This window comes from Chelonia mydas, chromosome 2 (assembly GCF_015237465.2).
Source record: "Chelonia mydas isolate rCheMyd1 chromosome 2, rCheMyd1.pri.v2, whole genome shotgun sequence".
NCBI classification, from domain to species: Eukaryota; Metazoa; Chordata; order Testudines; family Cheloniidae; genus Chelonia; species Chelonia mydas.
Genome location: NC_057850.1, coordinates 111,061,992 through 111,088,411, shown reverse-complemented (window position 1 = coordinate 111,088,411; position 26,420 = coordinate 111,061,992). Strand labels below are relative to the sequence as shown.

General features: G+C 42.7%; 2 long non-coding RNA genes across 6 annotated transcripts in view; one reads left to right on the top strand and one right to left on the bottom strand.

Annotated features, from left to right (window-relative positions):
- Positions 1–26,420, top strand: part of LOC122464539 — a 56,419-nt gene that overhangs the window by 17,480 nt on the left and 12,519 nt on the right. Inside the window, exon 1 of one of the 5 annotated variants that reach the window (XR_006288680.1) lies at positions 716–799. The exons of 3 other annotated variants lie outside the window; for them this stretch is intronic. This is a non-coding gene — a long non-coding RNA (uncharacterized LOC122464539). Of the gene's footprint in view, positions 1–715; positions 800–26,420 lie in introns of those variants that run through there. One more of the 5 variants, XR_006288685.1, reaches the window with a different exon arrangement.
- Positions 4,842–5,875, bottom strand: LOC122464540. The gene is made up of 2 exons (XR_006288686.1): positions 5,745–5,875; positions 4,842–5,063 (listed from the first exon to the last, which is right to left on the bottom strand). It is a non-coding gene; the product is annotated as an uncharacterized LOC122464540 (long non-coding RNA).

Sequence of the window (26,420 nt, the reverse complement as noted above, 5' to 3'; positions counted from 1 at the left end):
GTTTTTTCATCTCATTCAGAAAGACCCTGCACCTAATTCTCCACTGCCTTGCAGCTTGTGTAGTCATTTACACCTGTGCAAAGTGAATGTAATATGCTACTGTCAGTATAAGGAAGTGGTGAATTCTGATTTGGTGGCATTTTTCACCCATTTTGTGCACGTACAAATGACTACACAAGGTACAAGGCATTAGAGAATCAGGCCTGGTATCTCTAACAGCACGATGAGCCTGATTCTCCTTTCACTTGTACTGATGTAAACCAGGAGTGACTCCTCTGAGGTTAATGGAGTTACAAGTGGGTGAGTGAGATCAGAAGCAAGGCCCCATGTTCTATGTATCTTATATGGCCTCCATTACCGTAGATTCTGAGCACCTCGCAATTTTAGTGGATTTATCCTCACATCACCCCTGTGAAGTAGAGAAGTGCTATTATCCCCATTTTACAGAAGGGGAATGGAGACCCTGAGAGACTAAACAACTTGCCCAAGGTCACACTGAAAATCTGTGATGGAGCAGGAAACTCATCTTCAGACTCCTGATTCCTGGGCTAGCATGCTAGGCACTGCACTATCCTTCCTCCCTGTTTGAAGTATTGGTTCAGTGCTTACTCAGAACAGAGAGGCCCATCTATTGAATTATCACTACCACTTTCTGCAGCACCTTAGGATTACCCTTTAAATACTGACCATTAAAATACTGACCATGCCTGGCTTGCTTCGTTTACAAAGCTGACATGGTCCAGGCCTGAGTTGGTAAAACGGTGGGCTTTAAACAACAGGAGAAAAGAAGTAATTAAAAGTAAGTTATCTCTCTTTGTGTTTTCCTCCCAATTTTTATTTATTTAAATTGGTCAACGTATAAGAAGGGCACCTACCCAGGTGTTTGACATAACATGAAAAGACATTTTAAATGTAACAATTTAAGATAACCCACCACACATACCTTTCATGTGACTTTCCCTGTCCATACACTTTCCTTTCCAAATCTGAATTCTTCTCATTAAACAGGTATGAGTCACACTTCGATCCAGATCCCCATATTTTACTCTTTTAGCTTTTGTAATTCTCTCACTATGAAATGAAACTTACATTTCTGCTAACAAATAAAGTCATCCTAGTATGCCACAAGTTTGGGGAAGAAAAACACAAATGTAATCATTTTTACGTCCATTTATTAACAAAACTGGCATGAGGGTTTATTTAATTAGTGTTACAATATGGAAAATGCTCTGCACGATTCCATTCAGGAAGTGATTGCTTCTTTACATTCCATTTCAGTGCCTAAGAAAAAACACATTCAGGCATTTGCAACACTTTGTATAATTGCCTGCCATATAATCAGCTATATTTGTGAAATATTTAATGTTGGAATTAGGCTATTACCACAAAGAGTTTCTGTTCCTTTTCTTACAAACGTGATGTTTCATACACTCTGAATACTGTACAGCATTCAAGGATTCTGAGCTTTCTTGGTCACATGCTTTAGCTTATTAGCAGAAAATATACTGTTCATATAGATTTTTATTCCCTGAATTAATCATCAAAGGAGGAAGCATGTTCATTGCAATCCAATCAATATTCTCCAATTTCAAACATGCTGAACTCTCTTCTGTATTCCTGATTTCTGATGAAAACAACCTTAGCAAAACTTCCACTTAAGCTTCTTGCTGTCAGCTTATCCCATTGTTTACTGCCGGTACTTGGCAGCAAGCTTGAAATTATCCACAAACTTTTGGGACGGCACTCCTACTTGTTTTCACTTAGATTTTTTTTTTATTTATTTAACAGTAATACTTAGCACTTATATACAGTAAGGCTTTTCATCAAAGATCTCAAAATGCTTTACAAAGGAGAATATTATCTCTGTTTTACAGTGGAGAAACCAAGATTCAGACAGGTTGTTATGTGAGGCTTAGGGTCTGATCCATTCCTCTGAAATCAGTGGAAAGACTTCCATTGATTTCAGTGGGCTTTGGAAGGGAGCAGCCTCCACACAGTTTGTGAATAAGCCAAAATCCTTTGGGTTTCTATTTGTAGTTCATGGTAGTGGCTTTAGCATACTCATTGCTGACATATACATTGGCTATTGGTCCCTTTGCTATGACAGGCTGCAAAGCAGGGCATCATTTCAGAAAAATTTGAGGGGTGGGGGGGCAAAGTTGTGTGATTATATTATATCCTGCAAAGTCTGGTATGGGAAAGAGGGGCAAAAAGTGGAAGACAAAATGGAGCATACAGACCTATGAAAAGTCTCGGTGTCAGGGCAAACCAAGGTGTGTGTGTGTGGGGAGGGGGGTGGCGGCAACTGCCCTCTTACCCATAACAAATGACACCCTGCTGCAAGGGAGCAGTTGACCACTCATGTAACTCGTTTTGGCACTGGCAATCAGTCAGAGAAATACATTGGCAAATAGGCCTGGTCAGTAGAAAAGGTACAGTGCTCCCAAGCTGGTAGAGTGAAGAGAAATTAATAACCCAAACTAAAATTTTGCTAGGACGCCCTATAGCAAAATGTCCCATGAGCTCTGAAATGACAGCACCCCTGGCAGCACAGTTCTGATTTAAAGGGAAGAATTCCAGCACTCTGGGCTTTCAAGAAAGGAAGTTGGGCTCTGGGTAGTTAGGGACAAGTTTATTTTGGTGAGTTAGTCTTTGATTCCTTCTCTCTGCAAAGCTGCACACTGGGTGGTAAATTAATCCTGTGAGTTCAACCTAGCACACATGCAAGAAGAGACGATAAAAAGTAGCTGATCCTATGATCCTCCATTGGAATTACACTTTGGGCCTGACACTGCTCTCACTTACACTGGTTTTACCATGCTGTAACTTCATTGACTTTGGTGGAATTTTCCTTGATTTACACAGGTGTACATAAGCATCGAATTAGGCCTGTAATTGTAGGTAATGCACTGCTAAATTTCATACAATAAACATAACACAAAATCCTACCTGCATCTAGTTAAATGTATGATCATGGTTCATTGCCTCAACCTTTGTGGAGTCATTAACACCTCTGCAAAATGGGTGTGAAACGTTACAGAAGGGGGTAGAATTTTATGCCCTTCTCAAACCGGTAACTGTGATGACACAAGGTGCAAGACAGTGAAGAATGGGGCCCATCTATATTTATTTTAATGGGAGTGACCGGGGTAACCATACCTAACATGCACCTGGTTAAGGAAAACTATGTACTTAATGTGTGCACAATACTATTTTCATTTGCCCCACTCATTATAGTAAAACTGGCAGCAACTGCTATAGTTAAGGTTGCATTGACATTTCCATTCTCACTTATAATTTCCCCAAATTTTCTCCTGTAAGACTGGAAATTTCCAGGCTCAGTCCCTTCCCAAAAGTAACTTTTTAAAAAACTTTAAGGAAAAAGAGTTCTGTTGTTTATGAATACAAGTAGGGAGACAAAATATACTTTTCACCTTATAACAGTATTTTGTGTCCTTAATCTGAATAGCTATAGCACCAAACCACATAGGGATATAAAGAGGACATTTTGGTTGGAAGTAGTCCTCACTGATGCCAAGTGTCTTCGAGTGTCCCTATGAACACGGATTTTGACTGGGCCAAGTTGAGATCTGTTGACAATGTAACTCTGCACATGCTCAGTACACCTTGCACAGAGTGTCTTTTGCTCAGCTTGTAAACTGCACATCTAGGGAAGGTCACATTGCACATATGAGTGTGGCTAATTTAACAGCACAATGATAGTCTACAGTGAATGAAGAATGGCTCCTGTGGACCCGTGTAATCTTTTAAGATTACTTTTTAAATAGAATCTCTTTACTTTTGGTCACTGTTTTTCCAACCTAACAAATGTGCATTCCTCTTCAAAGACAACATGCATACCAAGTTTGTATTATTTTTTTTAAAAAGCTGTTTTCCAGTTATTGAAGTTCAAAAATAAGTCTGCACAGTTTTCTGAAGATACGATGCTATGCAGAGAAATGACTTTAAAGATGGATTTGCGGGGTTTTGATTTAAAATAAAAAAGTGTTTTGTGTGTGCTTTCAATAGGGATAGCGGATTTCATTGATGGTCATCGTTTTATTTGTGGTTGCTATTTTTATATATCTGTCCTAATACATATCTCTGGGGGAATACATGACTATGTCTGGGGCCTTATAGTTACAGTCCACTTTTTTGAAAAATAAAGTTCAACTTACCACTGGAAAGTCATTCTACTGATGAGTGGCTGATGGTTCTTGGGGCACCCAGAACTATTAGTCACCTTATTACCCCTTGCCTCCAGCATGAGGGTATCTTGCCTGCGCCTGGCTGGGTATCTGTTCCCTAACCCCATCAGCCTGTCAGCCACACAAATATGTTCCTCTGGGTTATGCCAGCCCTGTCTTTACCTTGTGGGTTAACAAGAGATGTACCCCAGTCCCTGAGTCCCTTTGAATTGTTCCCGTGTGATATCCAGCCCTTGACACTGGCTACTCACAGAAATGCCAGATCCTCTGCCCCACAAAGGAGCAGTGTGCCCCCAGTTTACTAGTTTTGCCTTAAACCACACAGCACTTTTAATTTAAAAAAAAAGAGAAGTTTTATTACATGAGAATGGAAAGTTAAGTAGAAACAAGAGAGAGTGGTGGAAACAAATGGTTACAATACAAAACAAAATCATAAAATGCAAACTTGGGTCTATGCTTATTAATGGTTACCTTTCCTATCTAATGAGGTTCGTTCTTCCAACCCACCCCAAAAGTTCAGTCTGTTGCAGAGCTGGCTGGCTTCACAGGAACCAGGATCCAATTTTTCACAAGAAAACCTGGCTCCTCCAGATGTCTCCTCAGTGAAAGGATGCAGAGAGTCTCTCCCTCCTCTGTGTTCTCCTGGAATGGTCTTTTGTTTCTATTTATAGCCCCTGTCTTGTTGTAATGTCCCTTTTTTTTTTTTTTTTTTTTTTAAACCTTCAAGTAGTTCCGGTTGTTTGCATTTGCCTCTGATGGTTTTCCATTGAAAGTCTTGGGACTGAGCAAGGCTAAACAATTTAGCTTTTCATTGCTTCACTGGCTAAACAGGATGGGGTGATGACTCCCGCCTGCCTAAATGGACAAGACAAATGATCCTCTGGTGACCAAGTTTTACTCCAAGTCCATAAAGCATACTTAAAATATAAATACATTATTCCTTAAATATTACCTTTACATATATATCACAAAGATTGAGTCTTGACAAGTTACAAACTTTCTGTAGATATCTTACATGTTACTCTTTATGGATAAATAACCTGTAAGACATGTTTGGTGTAGTGAGTTTGTCAGGTCTGAGATGAGAATTGTTTGCAAAAACTGGGGACTCTTTGCACGGGGTCTCTGTGGTCATACCTGGGAAACTCACATCACTCTTAATTTCCTTTCTCCGTTTTTTTAATATGTCTAAATGTGCTGGCATGTGATGCTTCATTTTGATCAGAGCAACTTTATGCTGAGAATTGTGGTTTCTTGGGACTGTGCCTCAGTATGGAAAATGAGGGAAGCCACACTCTACTTAGTAGAACTGTGTGGGTCACATTTGGCTCATAGGATGCTTCTTCTGGGACTAGGCATCTATCTGAAGGAGTAGGAACGGGTGTGGGAGGAACACTGCTTAATTAGCTACTGTATATTTCCAGCACATAGGATGGCTAACTGTTCAGCTGTTTATGTAGACACACAAACATACTTACAATGTCCACAGGCACTCCCCACATCCCAGCTCCCACAAAAAAACAAAACAAAACTCACTCTGATCACCAGCTGGAAGTTCAGACATTTTGTTCAGTGAGAAAAGAAAGAATCCACAACTCAACTTGAAGTTTTGCTTTGTTTTGGTTTCTATTTGATTCATACAAAAACAGCTGAAAATCACCCTGGTGAGCCAAAAGTTTCTTCTCATCTAGGTATTAATCTTGTTATTAATTAAATGTGATAGTTAAAAATACAGACTTTTTTCTCGAGGCAGAAAACACCGAGCTCCCTGTAAAATTGCCCTCTGCTAGCTGATCATTCCCAGCAGCTATAGTTTGTTTCTCTGTTCCTTTATATTCCCCTGATGAGCTTCAACTCCAGTCACAGTAGGTACAGAATGATTATTTATGCTAGAAGTTCTTCTCTGTAAAGACTTCAGTTCTAATTCAGAATTGTGCAGCTCAGGAGAGGCAACCCTGGTGAGTTGGGGGCAATGTTGGTGGAGCAAATGTGGCTTTAAGCCTCTGTTGCGCCTCTGGAATTCGGTGCCCTGTTCCTGGCATGTGTCGGAGCAGACCCAAGGGCTGATCTAAAGTGCAGTGGTATAGACCAGCTGTCTGCAGACTGCTCCACAGACCCAGAATAACTGGAATGCAGAGAGCTCTAGCCACACAGTCCTTCCCCTGTCATATCTCCTCGCACACCCTTGTTTCGGGGACTGGATGGGAGTGGGGTGTGGCCAGTTAGCCAGCTGTATGTCACACCTGAAATTGCAGTATGCTGCGGATATTCCCGTGGGCCGGTTAAGCCAGCTTTGTACAGCCACATGACTGCAGCTAAGCTGCCTTAAAGAAGCTATAGTGGAGCCCAGATCACAGCCCTTGATTTCTTTCAAGAAAACCACTCCATTTCCCCCCTCCTTTTTTTAACATCTTGTTCAAAAATATGCTTAGCAAACACACATCCATTTGGGTTTTTTTAAACTTTGCATTTGATAAACAAGAACCTGATAGCTGTCATTTATTTGGAGCTTAGTTGCTACTTTTGTAGATTTGCTTTTTGTAGTTCTGTAATTTGCACAGGAACTATGTGCTCTAAGGAACTAAACTAACTTCACAAGATCAGTTTCCATAAGTGCATAGCACATTCTTTGTAATGGGGCATCTGGCCATTTACTTTCTGACCGTCTCAGATGCAGAGTTTTTGTCTAAATTTTGTGGAAGATCAAAAAGAAGCATCAGCCTCTGAAGCTCACAGTGGTTTCTGGGAGGAAAAAATATGCCCAATGCAGTTATATTTGTAATTCAGTTGTAACTTCAAAGGGGGGAAATGGATTTTGTACCTTTATTGGTGCTTTATTATGTATGACAATGGCCTGAAAGGTTGCGATTTCCCCTGCCTCAGTAAAGGTTGATTTCTGCTTGCTCTCTGAAATCAAGTGTGTCAAGTGTGCTCTTCCCTAGTTTTAATCTAGAAGACTTGTTGGGAGCATCAGAAATGTGAATTGTGAGCTTTAATTGAAGGTGCAGGAGGGTAGTGAACCCTAAACAAAAATGTCTCTATTTTCTACTTGTTTTCCAGTTATGTTAAGTTAAGTAGGCATTTGAAGCTCTTTGTTGGTAACAGTCTGCATACAAATCACTTCCTCTCTCAGTAAATCAGGTTTCACTTCCTCGCTGCTTGTGATGCCATAATCTAGCTGTTCTCCACTTTCTACAGACTCTTCCAGGATAGGCAAGACCTGAATTTCTTGGGGGGAACAAGCAGAAAATATTTTTCCCTCCTCAGGTTTTTGGTTGTTTTTTTTTTTGGTAGGCTTTTCTTTATATATCATCGAAAGGTCACAAGCCCAATATTTTTTCTCTGGAAGACACCTTTCACATTAAACTAGAGTGACCGTTTTCTTTAGTATTCATTTCATTTTGTTTAAAAAATGGTGCAATTTACCCTCAAATCCCAAAGGATGTTTTGATGACATTTTTGCAAAAAGGTTGCGGGGGGGCACACATGCAATGGGCAGAGTATCATCAGAACCTGAATAAAATGAAAGTGACTCTGGTGGTCAGTTCCACGTACACGAAAAGGATACGGCTATCTTAGGAAGCCTCCTGCTAGTGTAGTACCTGAGCACCTCCCATATATTTCTCCTTAACACCGCTATAAACAAGGAAGTACTATTTTCATTTTATATGGGGAATTCAGCAAGAGAAAAATTAAGTAACTTGCCAAAGGTCCCACATGTTGCTTGTGGCAGAGGTGGGATTTGAAGCCAGAAGTCTTGATCCTCAGGTTAGTGCCTTAACCACAGTTACCATTCTTCTTTCCATTAAGTTACCCAAACTTTCTCATTCTTAACCCCCAAACCACTAGCTTTCATGTAACCCTCAAATTCCAGAATTTTTTGTGGTGTTTAAACCAAAAGGAGCACTGCAAATATATACTTTATTTATTTTTTAAAGCTTATTGTGCCATACATGGCCAAAGATATCATTTACATCAGAAGGCCTGAATGACAATTTCACATTTAAAAAGATATGGAAAGCAAGTATGATTTATACATTCTGTTGCAATAGTTCATTAATTGCACATTCCACAGTGCTGTATATTCAGTAAACCAAATTACTGTAGCTGTTACATTTGGAAAGTGATCTTTGCAACCAGAAGAGGGTAAAAACAGCTTTTCATTTTTCTTAGGGAAGAAAAAAGAAATCTTAGATTCTAAAAAATGGACCAATTTTCTGTTACCTGGGCTTGATTTTTTTTTTTTTTACAAGCTATCATTCCTTGAATGGCTTTTATGCAGCTACTTGTTTCTCCAGTCTTCTTGTTTCCTATTCCTTTTTGGCTATGTCAGCACTTGGAGCTGGAGGGTGTGGTTTCCAGCTGGAGGAGGCATCCCCACCTTAGCTCTTAAGGAGCTAGCATGCTAAAACTAGTGTAGCCAGGGCTATGCAAGTGGTGGGAGGTGCTAGCTGCCCTGAGTACATGTTTAGAATCTCATACAGGGACTTGGGTCAGTTAGCCCCTCCTGCTGCTGGCACCACCATAGCTACAATCTATTTTTAGCATGCTTTCTCCATCAGAGCTAGCATGGGTATGTCTCCTTGAGTGGAAAATTATACCACCAGTTCCACGTATAGACATACCCTGAGTCTCATTTTCCCCTTTTTATGGTCCCCCTGTCATGGAAATAGCATTGCAACCCACTTTGAGAAATACTGAAGTAGAGCAATGGGTGAACATTAAATCTGCACTTGCTGTGTGGGGGATATGTGCATCCACCCTTTCTTAGCATGTCACGCAAATTTAGGGGGGTGGGGTTAGCATTTGGTTCTTGGCCTGCTTCTGGGACAACCAGTGATGCACAGCCCTTTGCTCAGGATTTGTTGCACAGCCCCAAAGCTGGGTCCTAAAACACTATCATATCACAACATTGGTCCACCTTACCAAGGGGAAAAACACCTTGGAATCCCCCTATATAAAATGACAAATGTGTTATTTGATTTCAAGCTGGGAAATACAAGTTATGCACAATTTTTTTTTAATTTAGAGTGGAGGAGAAACCACAGACCAAATAATAAATAACCACATTTGCATTCTTTGCATTTTAACACACATCATTATTTGGAGTTTCCTCGGGCTCTAAAACAGGCATTCTTGAATGTGCATAATTTGAAAAAAGCCAACAACTGGGATAATGCGGCTATTAAAATGTTAGAACTCAGTTTTACCCAACTGTATCCTTCTCAGTTTCTTTTTCTCCCCCCACCTGCAGCTCATGCTGTAAAGCTGTTGGATATAATATGATTGAATAGTGTTTCTCCTAGAAACAAAATCTAAGAGATACATTTTCAAAGCATTACATAGTCTGGGGTCTTTTGGCTGACATGCAAAATCAAGTCCTGACCAATACTGGTGGGTAAAGATATCCAGGATACATTTTGCAAGAGTAAGGGTGTTAACCCCTATGTTCTGGGTAAATTCCAACTTGGGTAATTATTACATTCTGCATAGCTACAGTAAATTCAGTTGGATATGGTATTCCTCCTCCCTAATTCTCCTGAACTGTGTTGAGTAGTGTTATTGTGGGTGGTGTAAAACAGCTGTTGCATCCAACCTCAAAGATGGCAGCATTTAAGTACTAGTCTTATATACTTTCAAAAGACATGCAGGAATTGCCTAGAGAGCCCTAGTTTGTTTTCAGTCCCTTCCACGCACTTACGAACCTCTTGCTGCTCACCCCTCCCTCACTACATTCTCCCTGCTCCCATCCCTAACAACTTCTATCAAAATAAATAAATGCTTGATTGCTACAGCTCCCAGTGCGTTGGCTCCCAAAGGGCTGCCCCCAACAAAGGGGAGAGGGGAAGTTCCCAAGTGTGGCTTCACTGTTTGCATGTTCCTCAGCACTGGCTCTGCTGCATTATATTGTAGTGGATGAAGTGAAGTTTGTTTATTTTGTATATGGTTGTAAGTCAGTAAAGAGCTTTGTGATCCTCCAGATGAAAGCCATGTAAGATATTATTTAGCAGCACAAGCTCCATTAGTCAGTGGAAGTTGTGCGGTTTATAGCCCTGAGAAGCTATTTGATAATTTACTCCTAATTTGCAAATCTGTGAAGCAAATCCCCATTCTTGGTGAATAGTTCTCTAACAACAATCCCCTGCCATGAAAATGCAGTAATATGCTGTAGCCCCTACAGTGGGTTACATGATGAGGACTTTGCGTGAGTTCTATGATTCACAGGCCAAAAATAATATGCTGAATTTGAACAATGTTAGCTCTGTGACGCAAACTGACAAAAACCAGTAAAATTTAAAGGGACCCTGTCAAAGCTGGACGAAAGTTAAACCTACCAGCTGTGTTTTAGTGAGTGGGTGTGCACTGTCACATGATGTGGGCCTTCTGGCTCTTCTTGCCTGCTTTGTTCCTTGTGAACAGTCAGCCTATGGTAATATTCAAGGACTCAGCTCTCTTGTCAAGTAATATATGGCAGTAGGATTCTCATATTGAAATATCTTGCCTGGTTTCGAGAATGGAGCAGAGCCCAAGTGAGGAGAGAGTATCATGCTCACAAACTCCTGACCTTTATTTATTATTTGCATTATAGTAGTGCCTGGATGCCCCATGTGTGATCAGGGCCTCACTGTACTAGGCACTGCCCAAAGTTGGACCCTGTCCCAAAGGACTTACAGGCTAAATAGATAGACAAAAAGGTGGGAGGGGAAACAGGCACAAAGAGAGGGAGTAACTTGCCCTGGGCTATTGAGCAGGTTGGTGGCAGAGCTGGTAAAGAAATCCAGGTCTCCTGTGTCCCAGTCCAGTGCCTTGTCCATAGTGCTGTGCTGCCTCCTTGAGGTGTGGAGGATCATGTAGAAACTTCATACTTTGGGTTTGCCCCTGCTGTTGTTGGGTCACCCTGATGGGTGATTTCAATGAAGACTCTGTGTCAGCTCCCCTTGTGTGTGTGTGGGGGGGGGGGGAGGGGTGATGGCATGGCTGCCCCTTACTGGTAGAAAAGGGGTTAAAAGCAGCCCTAGGGAGGCTGCGCTGGAGGCAGCCAATTAGAAAAGGGCTGAGAGGAGCAGCTAATCATGGCCCGGCAGGCTCATATAAGAAGGGCTGCAGGGCAGAGCAGAGGTCAATAGCTACTGGAGAAGACTAGGCTCCTAGCAGGAGGAAGAAGCGCCAGCACCAGGTGCAATTCAGTGTTGCAAGCAGGGACATGGGGAGCTAGAGAGAGCTCCTGGGTAGCTGCAAGGGCCTGCAGGCTGAGGCTCTGAGATAAGGGCAGAAGAAGGTGCTGGAGCCACATGGGAAGCAGCCCCGGGACAATGGACTGCAGTTGCCACTGAGGGAAGTGGCTGGACAGAGATTGCAGGTCCCTCAAAAGGGGGGAAAACAGAGAGTGTGGCACAGCCGGATGCCGCACTCCTGGGAGTGGTGTGGGTCCTGCAACAAAAATTAACGACAGCGAGGCACCACCGGAAGAGGGCACCCTGGAGAGCAGTACTAATTCCCAAGACAACCAGCAGGAGGCGCCAGAGTGGTAAGTGAACCCCATGACAGGGGGACAGGCAGATTTAGTCAGGGATGAGGAGGGCAGTATGAATGAAAATATATATGAAACAGAGGGTAAGTGTTTGGGCCTGTCCACTGAAGGAGTACACTTGGTACAAACAGATCCATAACTGCACCCACATTTCAAAAATGATTTAAGCTAGGTGGTCCAAAGCCTGCTCTGTTATATTTGGGCAGTTACACAAGTGGAGATACTCCAGGTTTATATTGGCATCACTGAGCAGAGTTCGGCCTATTATGCTTTGTGCTTAAGTGGTATTAAACAGAATTCTTCACCAACACAAATTATGTGTAATTGTGGTTCCAGTTTTCTCCTCCGTTCCTGTGAATGCAGCTTCAGAAGGGGGCTTGGTGCAGCCGAATGGGGAAAAAACAGATGTGAGGAGGGGAGGTGTCCTGGGAGGAGAGAGAGAGGAGGAGGGAGAAAATGAGAATCCCCTCTGCTCTCCAGGAGCCTACAGGATGCAACCTCCGCATGTTAGCAAGAGACAAAGGATTTCTGCGCAGAAAGGCGATTGCCACACAACGCACTGGTTAATGCAAAAGCAGACAGACTAATACCATACCCAGCACCCTGCTTTTTACATAAATGCAAGAGGCGTCTCTGAGTGCACCCAGTTATTTAGAAAATACATACTGCAGGAGATTATACAGGCCTGATCCTCGCCTTGCCCCCACTGGTGTAAATAATGGGTAACTCCAATGAAGCCATGGAGTTACATCAGCATGGGAGAAGAATCCAGCCCAATCAGCACAGCTTTTTATTTAGAAAAATCCACTGATTTGGTGACTCATCCTGCTAAAGTGCAGTATTTATTTATTCATCATACCATACCTGAGGGACTCTTGGGGCTGCCCAAGGTGGTATTTAAACAATTCTGCACGTGGTACATGCTTACAGACCCACATTGCAGCAGCATTGTGTACAGAAATTCATTGGCAAGCCTGAGCATGGAGTTGATCCCACCGGCTATATCAGGTGTTCTTTTTTTCTAAGAATGCATTTCTACACTGTTTTCCTTACATTTGTATACTTTATTCCCATTTGGAATAGAGGGCTTTCATTGAAGAGGGCTTTTCACCAAAGCTACACACCTTGGCCAAATTAATTTCTGGTATAGGAACCTACAACTGTGCCAATTTATATCCGGGCTAAGTTTAGCTCCTTGTCATCTTGAAGCAAACATGGTCTTTTCCCCTTTGTAACAGGAGACTTCCTCTGGCCCCTACTACCTGTGTGTGTGGAGGGATATTTATGTGTATATACTGTTGTTGCCCCTTTGCTGAGCAGTAGCGCAATCCAGGTCCTTCCAGGTTAGTTTCCCCATCTGGAGCAGAAATTGGGATGCAGAGTCACCTATTTTCTTAGTGTAATTTGTTCATTTACAAAATGTACATGAGTCCTGTTTCCGCAAACATACAACAAATAGGAAATGCCCTATTTGCAGAAACCTCAGGTAAGGCACCTCTGCCCTGTCCCCAGAAATAGCTATCTTGTGCCTCTGACTCTCTCACAGTTTCACAGTGTTCCTCTTCTGACCTCAGGCCTCTGAGTTTTACACCTTGAAAACCTTTAGTCCAAGATTGCTCATGGAGAGACCACATGGCCTAGAAAGGTGAGCCTGGGCTTCCACCCTCCCTTAGTGACACAAAGGAACCTCAGAACTTCACCTGCCAGGCAAAAGAAAAGAGCTTTGATCCCACAGTACCCTGAACAGCTGTGCAGAGAGTGGAAATTCTGTCTTGTAAAAGATTTCAAAGTTTCAGAATTGTTGGATTCGGAATGAAACCCCAAAATTTAGAAATTCTTCACAAAAGAAAACTCGGGGATTGAGGGGAATCTTTGGGATCAATCTAAACATTTCAATGTTGATCTTTTACAATTGTATATTTTATCATGATACAAAATCAAAAGAATTTGAAATAAAAAGTTTCAAAATGAAAAATCAAAATGTTTGTTCCAACTTTTTTTGTTTTTTCCTACGCGAAACTTCAGCAAAATCTACACGATTTCACAAAGTGTTTCAATTTTGACAGAACTGTATATTCTGACAGAAAATAGTTCTGTCTTTTTTTTGTCTTTTTTTATCAGCTTTAATTATTGTATGGTATCTTCAGTCTTCTTTTGGGGACATTTCCCCCTTGGTGCTTATACTTCGACTCTTTATGAGCACCCTTTGCCATAACAATTGTAAATATGCTGCTTGTAATGGAAGATTTACAGCGTTGCTTGCAATCTAGTATCTGATTTTTCCAAAGTACTCTTCTACATAGATTAGACATGTGAGGGGATTTAGGAGACCATGATGCCCCAAGGCTGAAGAGGCCATATAGAATTAAGAGGAAACAAACAAACAGACAAAAAGTCATCCAGGCATCCTTGCTGTCCAGCACTAGAGAATCTTCTCCTTGAGTCCTTCCCCTATGTGCACCACACTGGCTGCAATTATGTGACAGTGCAGCCCAAAGGCACATTGCATTAGCCAGAAAAAACAAGGCAGTTTCCAAGACATCTTAAAAATAAAATAAAATCACAAGCTATGGATTCACATGCCCACTATGATATGATTCCAGGCAACAAAGACATGGCCAGAGGCAAAAAATAATTCCAAAACATTTCCATCATCAATTGCAGCAGCTTGTCTACTACAGATCAGCTTTAATTGGTTGTGCCAGCAGAGAAATCAGAGCTAAGCAAATGCTGCAAAATAATGTTTGATGAAAATAAATTCCCATTTTTATATGAATTTGTTGAACTGTTTCACCTGCTTCTTGTGTTTGCTTTCTGCCAATGGGTTTACTGGCACACGAGTATGGAATCAGAAAATGTCAAGCAAATGTTAGAGAATAGTCACAAACAACAAAACTTGAATTCATAATAAACAAGTAGTTTCACCAGGAACCTGAGTTATTCATCCAATTAGGGAACAGAAAGATACCATGTGATGTTTGTGTTCAATCAAAACTAACCAGCACATTTTGAATTTTGAATATTAAATTCTTGTAGCAAACTGCTTGCTATAGACCAAGAATCTTTTCAGTGTAGCTATCTTCCTTCGAGAAAATATTTTTGTTTATAAATATGGCATTATCTTTGAAGACCTCATACAAATTGCTGCTCCTAAATGAACCTCATGTGAATCTTGGCACCTTAGAGGAATTTGATCCTGAAGACGTATATTGCCGTGATTGTGTCGCTAATCTGAAAACTTTTTAAAAGCACCTTAATTAGAGGGTTAAGTAAACAAATGTTAGTGTATTATACTTACCGGGGACTTGTATTACTTGCTGTATAAACTGCATGGTTAAGTGAGAAATGCATATTTTGGCACACTTAACATTTGTGAAAATGCCTGATATTCACATCTTGCATATACTACCTCTTTATGCAACAATCTAATACATCGTGTAGCAATAACAATATACACAATGCATGTGCCAAAACATGCATTTCAGGGGACTCTACCAAGTTAACTTTGACTGCAAATATGTGTTTAAAAACAAACTTTCATAAAATCTAAACCCCATAGAAATGTTTCTACAAAGGGACACTTGGACCTACCTCTCCCATCAGCGTCCCTCACTGCCAGACGTGATTGCTGATACCAATCTTTTCTAATTTTCTTCCTTAACAGTTTGCATTTTGTTATGAATTGTCATAACAAATTATGAAATGAAAACTGAAAACAAACTGTTTCCACTATTTGTTTTAAATTCAAATGTAAACAATTGCTTCAAAACACATTCCACTGTGGTGTTGGGAGTAGAGCCCTACATTGAAACTGACTATAAACAAAAGTGGAATTGGCTTTGTTGTCCAAGCTGAAAGAGTTGCACAAAGTAAACAAAGAGCATAAATGGGACAAGCCAAATGGATTAAAAAATTCTTTCACTTGTACTAATAGAACCTCCTATCTTTAACCCAAGTATGAGCTTGTTTAAAGCATATGATTTAAAAATATACATAGTGTAATATCAGGAGTATCCGAAGGAATGAGGGAAGACCACATTATCCAAAAATCCCACACACTTTAATCCTGTCAAAGCCCTGACACAGCCGTGCCAATAGAGCTGATGACAGGCAGCCCCAACCCAAAACAAGAACACTGGGTTTCAATTTCCCATTCCCCCAGCCTCTCTCTTACACCACACCCGCCTGCAACCTGGGCACAAAGGGAGGGGAAGCCCATTACAATATGCTTTTTTAAAAAGCCCGTGTATGCACATTACAGATGCTGCAAAACAGGGTCCTGCTCCCCAGCTCATTGAAGTCAATGAGGGTCTTTCCATTTTCTTCAGTGAGTGAATGGGTGCTGAATCAAGGACTTAACTGCCGCAGTTCAGGTCGTTGCTATAGCCACACAAGCCCCCGCTAGCACTGTCCCTGCTGTCAGAGACAGGATGTTGGACTAGATGGACATTGGGTCTGATCCAGTTTGACTTTTGTTTGTTCCTCTGTTGAATTAGAGCCTGTCGCCCTTGCAGCAGGAACACAGGGTAAGAACAAGAGGGTGCCTAAAGTGGTTTGATAATGCCCCATAATGTGCATGGAATTCTGTGAAGATTTAGGCCCATGACCTTCAAGTAGGGTGACCAGATGTCCCGATTTTAATGGGACAGTCATGATTTTTGGGTCTTTTTCTTATATAGGCTCCTATTACCCCCCACCCCCTGTCCCGATTTTTCACATTTACTGTCTGGTCACCCTACCTGCAGACAGGCCCCTACCTCGTTGTTGCTTATGAAAAGGAATGGTGAAGCACTATGCTGTTGTTTGTGATGTATTGTCATTTCTCCTCTTGATGGAGGACAGAGTCCTAACCTGGCTAAAATAATGCTCAGTTTCATGCACTGCTCTGGAAATGACCATGATGACTTCTCCAACTATTACTCAGACTCATAATCCTCTTTTTATTAAATAAGGTGATCAAGAAGGTGGCTGAGCAATTCTAGGAATATCTGAGAATAAAGGGATTCTCCCCCCCCACCCCCAAACGTTCAATCCAATTTCAAGCCCCAACAAAGCAGGCAAGTGCCTCTGGTGCATGTGCAATAGAAGACCCTGTCCAAGTGATAACTGTCAATGATAGAGATATTTGCTGCTCTTTTTAATAGCGCTGACCATGAGGTATTGCTGTCTTGAGAGTGTAAAACATCTGATCTCTCCTTTGCTATATTCTGCAAAGATAGTAAGATGGGCCCAGTAGTCTAACAGGTCTTTTCCCTCTCTAATTTCTGTGATCCTGCTAACATTAATGTCATTCCACTTAGTTGGATCCTGCAGTCCTTACTTGGGCAAAACTCCACAGAAATCAATGTAAGTTGTACCTGGGTAAGGATTGCAGGAGCTGTCCATTCTTTGCACACTGTGGGACCTATCCAGCTCCCATAAAAGACAATGGGATTCTTTCCAGTGACTTAAGTGAGAGTTGAAAAGACTGATTTAGACCTTGTGTACACTTGTGGCATCATGTAGGGTATGTGTAGCTTCATGCCACAGTGAAAGGCGGGCTGCAGCCACACTCACTGCAATGTGTAGCTACAAGGGGCAGTGAAAGGCTCTGGCACAGCGGAGGGAGCTCCCCTTTGCCATAGCCTTTCCCTGCTGCTGGAGTCTTTCACCGTGGTGGGGAAAGGCTTCGGCAGCAGGGAGTCAGCGGGACACTACACTGCTAAAAATAGAAATGTTGATGTGGGAGACACTGCTTAGGCATATAGAGAGCTGTGTAGGGTACATACCCTAGGGTTCAGTTGTGTAGAGCACTTTATTGTATTTGCCTAAGCCATTCCTCATCGTCTACACTGTTCTTTATACCTGTGTTAGCTGGGCATGCAGTGTCTGTACTCTAAGTGTGGACAGTACTGGGTTTACAATGGTGCTAGTGGCACCAGGCCCACACTCAGAAGGGGCCCTGGCGCCCGGACCATGGCCCCGCTCTCCATCCCGAGGCCCCATCTCCACTTGGCTTCCTCCCCTCGAGGCCCTACCCACCATTCACTTCTCTCCACCCCCCTCACCTCCTGTTCGCTACTCTCTGCTCCCCTCCCTGTGTGAGCGGCGGGCGGGGCCTCCTGGCAGAGCACGGGCAGAGCAGGGGCGGGGCCATGGTCCAGGCACTGGGGTCACAGTCCAGGCATCAGGGCCCACAAAAGATTCATCCAACCCTGAGTGTGGACATGATCTTAGAATAAATGAAACCCCTTCTTGCACTTGCACAGGAAAAAAATGCTTCCAAAGTGAACACTGGAGTTGTCTTTTTACTGGAGAGGAAGACTGGTCCAGTAGTTAGAGCACCAGCCTGGGACTTGGGAGACCTGGGTTTCTCCATCATAGACTTCCTTTGTGACCTTGGGCAAGTCAGTCTCTCTGGACCCCAGCTTCCCATCTGGAACATCATGATTACAGCCTCACAGGGGTGTTGTGGAGATGAATACATTAAAATCTGGGAGGTGCTCAGATCCTGTGGTAATGAGGGTCATACATGTTTATAAGTCATATAATGGGGGTCATAGAAGTTTTCCCCAGCATTCCTAAAGACTCTGATCCTTATTATGGAGCAATGGTCACCATTCAGTTTTAAAAAGCAAAGTTGATTCTGGAGTTTTGAGAGACCAGAGAAAAAGATTATTTAACCAGGAATCTTTATTATTTACACCAGTACCTTTACATCAGCCCCACTGATTTAACTGAAAACTTGTGAACAAAGTATTTGTTCCCACAGTGAAGTCTTGAATGGCTGCTAGAAACCAGTTAATAGCATGGACAGAGATATTTCTGAAAAATGGGCATCTAAAAAGGAAATAATGGCAGACCCTTAATGACTAAATGTGCCAGGATAATAAAAGTGGGTTGTGAACTCCTTTCTGTTTTGGACCACATTACAGTAGTGTTTTCTCCCCTGACAGAAATGCCTCATTAAACTTGAAATTTTATAATAATCAGCGTATTGGGGGGAAAGGTTGACTATACATCTAGCAGCATGGCTAAACTGTATTGAAATGTCTGGTGTTTTCTGAAGCATAGTCGCTTTCATCTCCTTCTAAAGCACCAGCTGGAGCACAAAAGAAAAATAAAATAGAACTATCCTGCTTCCCTCAAATATTGTTGTCTCCTCCCCCACCCCCTCTTCCCAAGCAAGTACCACGAGAATAGGGAATCAGCTTTTCTCGGTCTCAAACACAGGTGTCAGTCCAGGGCATCAGAATGTTCTTCTGGCCTTGCACTGCACATTTTGTTCTCTGGGTTAAAAAGCAGGATGTGATGTAAGTCCCCTGTAGGTCTGAGATGAGCAGAGGTTGAAGTAGGTGATTAGTAAGTACTTGCTGGTATCAGCTGTTTTATGTATTTGTGCTTCTGAATGAACTACTGGAGACCTGAGAGATGTTATAATACTGGAGACCTGCTGAAGAGAGTACAGGGCAGTCACTTTATGTAGGGGAGAAATTGCACTGTATTCCGAGGCCTAGCTGAATGAGCCTTTTGAAGCCAGAACGAAAGCTGGATCCCTGCTAAATGCAGAGTGTTCTTTGTTCTCAGGGGTTTTAAAAGAAGTATTTTATATCAATACTGCAAATACTTTTAAATCCCAAACTCTTCTGTAGCTCAATATAACAGATAATTACCTCATAGAAAAATGTCTCCAAGCTGTCAGTTAAGAGCAGATAGGAGTCCAATGGCATCCTCATTTTCTCAGCAGAGGAGCATGATGCATGACAACGGGGAGGGATGTGGTATAATGACTAATGGAGAGGGAGAGTTGCAATTCTGAATCTCCTACTTGGTGCGTAGGGAATCATGTCTGCTACTGCTTGAAAGAAAACATCTTTTTGTGTCTCAGTGTTGCTAGGGATCTTAGTTCAGCAATTCAGTAATAAGTTTGGCATATGCACTGGTTCTCCCCTCCACACACACACTTTTCTAGTTTTAAACTGTACTATGAAAAATCAGTTTAAACTAGAGATGGATCTGAACGAAAACACTGGATCAGAACACCTGTGGATTTTGGAAGAGTTTGGATGGCTGATTTTAAAAAAATAAGTGACTTTAATGTAGCCTCCATTTGTGCTTGTGAAATCATTTTTGTGTGATTAGTTTTTGGAGAACTAACACTTATGTACATAAACTTACCCCAATATTTGCAACACAAGTGATGGTGCCCCAAAACTGTGTGCACAAGTGACTGCATGTGTAAAGTTGGGAAACAATGGATGGACCTGCCCATACCAATACACATTACTAATGAGGAGCCTTCCATGGTGATCAACTAGTCCTTGAGAAACCCTGGAGAAATACCTCTCCATTGGTGAACTTTGATGCCAGGTGTGGAGGACCAAGAATAGGCACGAGTCCCATCAGTGGCCCCAACGCAATTTAGGAATCCCAACCATGTAAATCCATCAATAACCTCCTGTTCGTTGCCAGGCCTTACAACCCAGAGAGAAAGAGAGAGAGGACCTCCTTGATAGCAGTGCACACCTCCATGACAAGAGCTCCAGTGGTTGATCTACCAAAACCAAACCCATTAGCTACTGACCAGCAGCACTCAGGGATAGCGAGCTTCCGGGTGGCATTGACCATGCACTTCTCCATGCTGAAGGGAGCTCTCATGTGGGTGGTCCAGCTGATGTTGCAGCTCTGGGCCCAGCTCTGCACAGATTTCTAGGGAAATGGCCTTTGACATCCTGAATTTCTGCCACCATGAGTCTTCCTAAGTCTCAGAATTCCAGTGCACAGAGCCTAGTGGAGGAGCATTGCACCATGGCGATGTCTGCACATAATGCTGAGTGCTTATTTCTAAACAGCAGGAGGGATCAGGACATCTTTGTAGGAGGTAGTTGTGACACTTCCCAGAGGCACCCTTGGTTCTGAGGCGTCTCGCTACCACCTGCCCTTAGAATGAGGGAGCCTTGTCTGTGCCTGCCATGGGTCAGTTCCCTAAACCATTCTCCTTCCCTCCCCACGCCCCCCGGCCACAAGAACTCCCCTCTTAGCCTACACAGGCTCCACTGTCCTTCTGTAGGTTAATGATAGGCACACTCCAACCTCCGAGTGTCTCCCTTGAGTGTCCAGCCCCTGATCTACTGGACATTCATAGAATTGACAGATTCGCTGCTCCCAAAGGAATGGTACCCCCCCCCCCAGCAAACCAGTTACATCTAAGCTCACAGCTCTGTTTAACACATAGCACTTAGATCTGTTTGTAGCGAAAACAAGCAAAAGTTGATTTAGCAAAGAGTAGAGTTTCAAATGATAGCATTGCAAGTAGAAATGTTGGGAACACATGGTGCCATATAAAATAAAATCATAACTTGCACTCTGGAACACAGACTTACTTAACTAGGTACTTTCATATCTTATAGAACAGTGCTCATCTAAAGTCCTCCAAGCGTTTTACAGCCAGACTTGGCTATGATCTACTGTTCATGAGATGAGTCATGCTGTCAGCTTGCCTCCTCAGTGGAAAAGAACTTGGGAGTCTCTCTCTGTGCCCCCAGTTACACCCCCCAATCCAGTGTCTTTATCTATAAACAAGATGCCCCCTGTTGGTGTTTCTCCCCCCCCCACCATACGCCTCTTTCTTGTCAATGTCGCAATCTCCTGATTAGTATTGAACTCAGACTGTAGCTAGGTCTTCATTGTGAAGCAGACAATACAGAATACACACATAACCAGCTGGAGAGAAAGAGAGTATCTCTTCCTTCCTATTTGACAGGAGCATGTTTATCACCTTCTGGTGATGTGTTTTAATTCACATACCTTAAGAACATTATTTTCAGTACAGATACATAATTCCTTAAACATTATCCCTACATTTATTTTGTAATGGTTATGACCAGTGGGCTCTTGGTTTTTGGTAGAGACCTCACATGCCACCTTTTGGAAACTTAATATGCATTCATCTGATCCAGGGGATTCCTGTAAAACTCTATGCACCTCCTGTGCCCTCTGCCAGCTGGATCAAGATGTTTCTGGGTCACAGAACTAAACACACTTTTAAAGCAAAAACCGTACTCTTTGCACCAAAGAACTTACAATATGCCAAGATGCAGCAGTGAGATGAGACAAACAAAAATGGAGGACTGGGAGGGAATAATGGGGTCAAAAGCAAATGGCCTGGGATTTTCAAGTGACTTGTGATTTCAGACATACAACATGAGGCTGATTTGTTCTGTAATCTTTACAATCTATAGCATTGTTCTTCAGGGGGGATTTGGATACATGCTGAGGTTGTAAAGTCTTCTGGCAATTCTCTGTCTCAAATGCATTCTTCATGGTCTCTGACAGGGTTTTTCATCTCCTGTGCTTTTTAACAATTCAGCCAGTATTCTATTACAACCTGGTGTTTTTCCGTTCAGAAGTCTTTTTATTGCTACCACGATTTCTTCATCCATTATTGGCAGTGTAACGGGGTCCGCGCCCACCTCTTGCAAGCGCCCCCTCTGGTTGGGCGTGTCTGCATTCTTTTAGTTCTGGTGACCCCTTTCTGTGGTTCTCAGGTGGGTTTTTTTTTTTCAGCGACTCAGCCCTCCGGCTGAGTCACTCACACTGTCTTCATGTGAACCAGAACAGTCCCTTTCCAGGGTATACAGTCCACCAGCGCCTATCTCAGTACCCTTCTGGTGATGTCTCCCTAGCTTTCCCTGGGCTCAGCCTTTAAGTAGTTCCAGCCCTGGTATGGGCCATATCCCCAGCTCTTCCTCCCTGGAGACACTATCTTCCTGCGGCCCTCCCTGGGCTCAGTCCTCACTCAGTCCCAGCAGCGAGCCAGGAACTTCTTCATTGATCCACTAGTCCCTGCTATCAGACTGTCTTTGGCTCAGTCCTAGCAGCCAGCCAGGAGCCTCTCGCTCCTCCGGTCCCTGCCAGCAGACTGTCTTTGGTCCTCCTGCTCTCCCAGCCAGGCACACAGTCTTTTCTTTTCCAGCTCCAAGCAGCAACTAACTGCTGCTCTGTTTTCTACAGCTCCTTTTATATGGCCCTACTGTCCCCTGAGTGACCGTTCCAGCAGCCCCTCTGATTGGTTGCTTCCTCACAACATTCCAGGCCATTTGGAGGACCTCTCCACTGCTCCTTTCCTGGGATGGGTGTGGCAGAACCCTGAGGCCTCCACGAGGTGACCTACAGGCATAGTCCACCCCATCACAGGCAGGTTTACTAGATTAATCTCTAGCTGAATTTTTTCAGGCCTATCATCAACATATAGTTCCTTGATATATTCCTTCCATCTTTCATTCTTGTCTTTAGGGTGTGTTGAATATTGTCCATAAGGGTCGTATTGGTCACCTTCTTTTGTAATTGAAGGGTCTTATCTTTTGATACATCTCACTTTGTTCTCTGTATCCGGTTGTTCAATTTCTTTGCATTTTTCATTGAGTCATTCAGACTTTACTAATCTGCATTTATTCTTATAATTGTATTTAGTCTTTTGTATTCCTCTTTTTCTGTTGTCAATCTTTGTGCTTTTACTTTTCTTCTTTCATCTATCAGAACAATGATTTCAAAGCTGTTAACTTCTTCCCTACATGTTTATCTGCTTGTTTGATAGCTGCTTTCAGATGTTGCTTTTCATTCATGATCCACAACGCTTCTTCTTGATAGTGATTTTGTATCTCATGATTCCTCAGAGCTTCAAGTTTCCATCCTAGATAGCATTTGACTTTCTGTAACTTCTTTGGTATTGATTAAACTGAATATCAAACTAATTCATCATCCATAAAGACTTCAAAACAATCAGCCTAATATTGCATGCCTCTTTGATACTTTTGCAAGTTGTTCAAGACTGAGGACAAGGAAAGTTTTTGATAAGGAAAGAAACAAACAATTCAGCCTCAAACATGGAAAGGGCATGATAAATGCCATTATGAACTTTAAGTTCATACTAGAAAGATCAGTTGAACTGGGGAAAACAAGGTATTTGTTTTTTTATTGATTTCCAAAAAAATATTTAAAAGAATCTGCAGATACAAATTACTCAATATATTAAGAACTGTAGGGATTGATGGATATGAACTCCAAGTAATTAAACAATTATACTGGAATCAGAAAGCACTTGTAATGGCAGATGAAAATGAAAATTAATAGAGCTCAAGAGAAGAATGAGACAAGATTGTGTAATGTCACTGACTTTATTCAACATTTATAGCAAGTGTTTGATTAAATTAATTGAATAAACAAGAAAGTCTTAAGATGAATGGGAAAATGGGTGAATAATATTCACTGTGCAGATGTCACAGTACTGCTAACTGATTCAGAAGGAGGTCTGGTGAAGTTAATGGAGATTATATATGAATATGCCAAAGAATATGGTCTAGACTTGAATGTGACCAAGATAAAAACTATAGTGGTATGCAAGGATCCTGGGAAAACATGCAAGATTCCAGGGAATGACACAGCCATACAGTAAATGAGAAATTATTGCTACTTCGGAAGCATCATTACAGAAGATGATTATTGGATACAGAATTCCAGTACCAGAATAGCAAGAGCTAAAGAGACATTCTGGAAGAATAAACATCTGCTGAAAAGGGACATAAATCTGCAAACTGAATTCCAACTCTTAATTTAACACAGACCAAATGTAAGTTTATTGCTGAGAAACATGGACATTCAAATAATCTTTAATAAGGAACTACAATTCTTCGAATTATGGTGGTGCTGAAGAATTCTGAAAAATTCATGGCTCGACTAACGAAAATGTCTTAGAGATGACTGGAACACAGCAAATGCTAGTCAGAGATCTGATGAAAAGAGAGATTCAATTTGCAGGGCAAATTTTAAAGGGTTCAGTAGGCAATGCACTGAAAGGGAAAGTTGATAGCAGAAGAACACAAGACAGAAAAAGATCTTGGATGGATGTAGGGAGCCAGGGTGGCTTTCCTCTGAACCAGAGGGTAAAGAGCCACTCTCTCAGCCTGAGTGTGGCGGTGCCAGACCAAGGTTACTCCAACCCCTGGAAGGGGAGGGGTGGGACAGGAAGTACAAAGGGCGGGGCCCTTTGCCCAGTCAGGGCAGCACCAGGGAGGGAGGGAGACACAGGCCGCTGGCTGTTCCCTCCAGACCCTGCTGTCGAGCCAGGGGAGGCCCTGGACCAGGAGAAACCTGATCTGGAGGAAGGACTGGGGCTACCAGGACTGCCAGCCGCCGAGTACCCAGAGGAACTGGAGGAGCCAGGCAGTAACCCAGGCCAGCGTGAGCCTGATGCGGAGGGGGAGCTGGAGCTGCCAGCAGCTGAATACCCTGACGAGCTGGAGGGACCAGAGGGACCCGCTTGAGAGACTGGGTAGGAAGTAGCCCAGGGCAGAACTGCACAGTGCGGTGGGTCTATTTGGTCAGCATGTTGTGGATGGCTCCCCGCTGACCCAGCGGCGGGACCCTCTCCTCCCGCCACTGTCAGGGCCCTGGGCTGGAACACAGTGGAGTTGGGTGGGCCTGCGTCCCCCGACCCTGGCCAACCCGCCTCGGGTAGCAGAATCCCGACAACACCACTGACTGTGGCCGGCGCTCCCCCTGCCCGAGGGGCGCGCCACTGACTGTGGCCGGCACACCTCCCTCCGCTAATTCCCTAGTGACAGAAAGGTGTAACCAAGGCCTGCCACTGAGGCAGTAGCTTCCCACCGCCCCGCAGCGGCTTGGTGGACCAATTGAAATCTGTCACAATGCACAATGTGGTATCCTGGATGGATCAAAATGACTATTCATCCACAAATTGATTAATAGAAGACTGTAATGAAGGGTCTACCATGGTGGCAAACCTCCAGTAGTGGAGATGCCTCATAATAAGAAGAAAAGGAGGACTTGTGGCACCTCAGAGACTAACAAATTTATTTGAGCATAAGCTTTCGTGAGCTACAGCTCACTTCATCGGATGCATGTAGCTCACGAAAGCTTATGCTCAAATAAATTGGTTAGTCTCTAAGGTGCCACAAGTCCTCCTTTTCTTTTTGCGAATACAGACTAACACGGCTGCTACTCTGAAACCTATAAAAAGAAGAGTGATTTTTGGGTACCTCCATTTTTGGGTGTCCAACCTGAAAAACCTTAAAGGGGCCTGATTTTCAGAAATTGCTGGACCACTTAAGGTGTCTCAAGTTAAGCATCCAAAAACTTGAAACACCCAAAATCATTAGTCCTTTTGAAAACCTTGGCCACATTGTACACTGAGCAGTAGTCTTGAGAGTGTCTTTCCTTTTTGCAGGGCAAGTTACCTTTTCAGCAGTGTTTTTATATGTATTTTTAATGCAAATTAACTTGCTTTATGGTACAGTCATGGAAAAGAGAGACAGATTTGAAGAGCTTTTCATGGCAGTATATTAGATTAGCATTTGTGAGATAAACAGTAACAGCACACCAGAGCAGATGCAGTCTATCAGTTTAAGACAGAGTTGGACTCAGAAAACATGCACTGAATTTAAGCTTTTAAATGTATGTACATGTTAGTGTGTACGGAAGACAGCAATAAACCTTTAGAAACCATAATTGTCTTTTGGTTAGATGGGAGCTTGGTGCCTCGAGGGAGGCAGCAGTATGCATGCTCAGAGGCAGAAACATAGGTGCTTAGGGAATTTTTACTGCAAAAACTTAGGCACCAAGTGAGTTTAGGTGCCTACAGGGTTCAGCAGCAGCAGTTTTATGCATTGTAGTGGTCCTGAAAA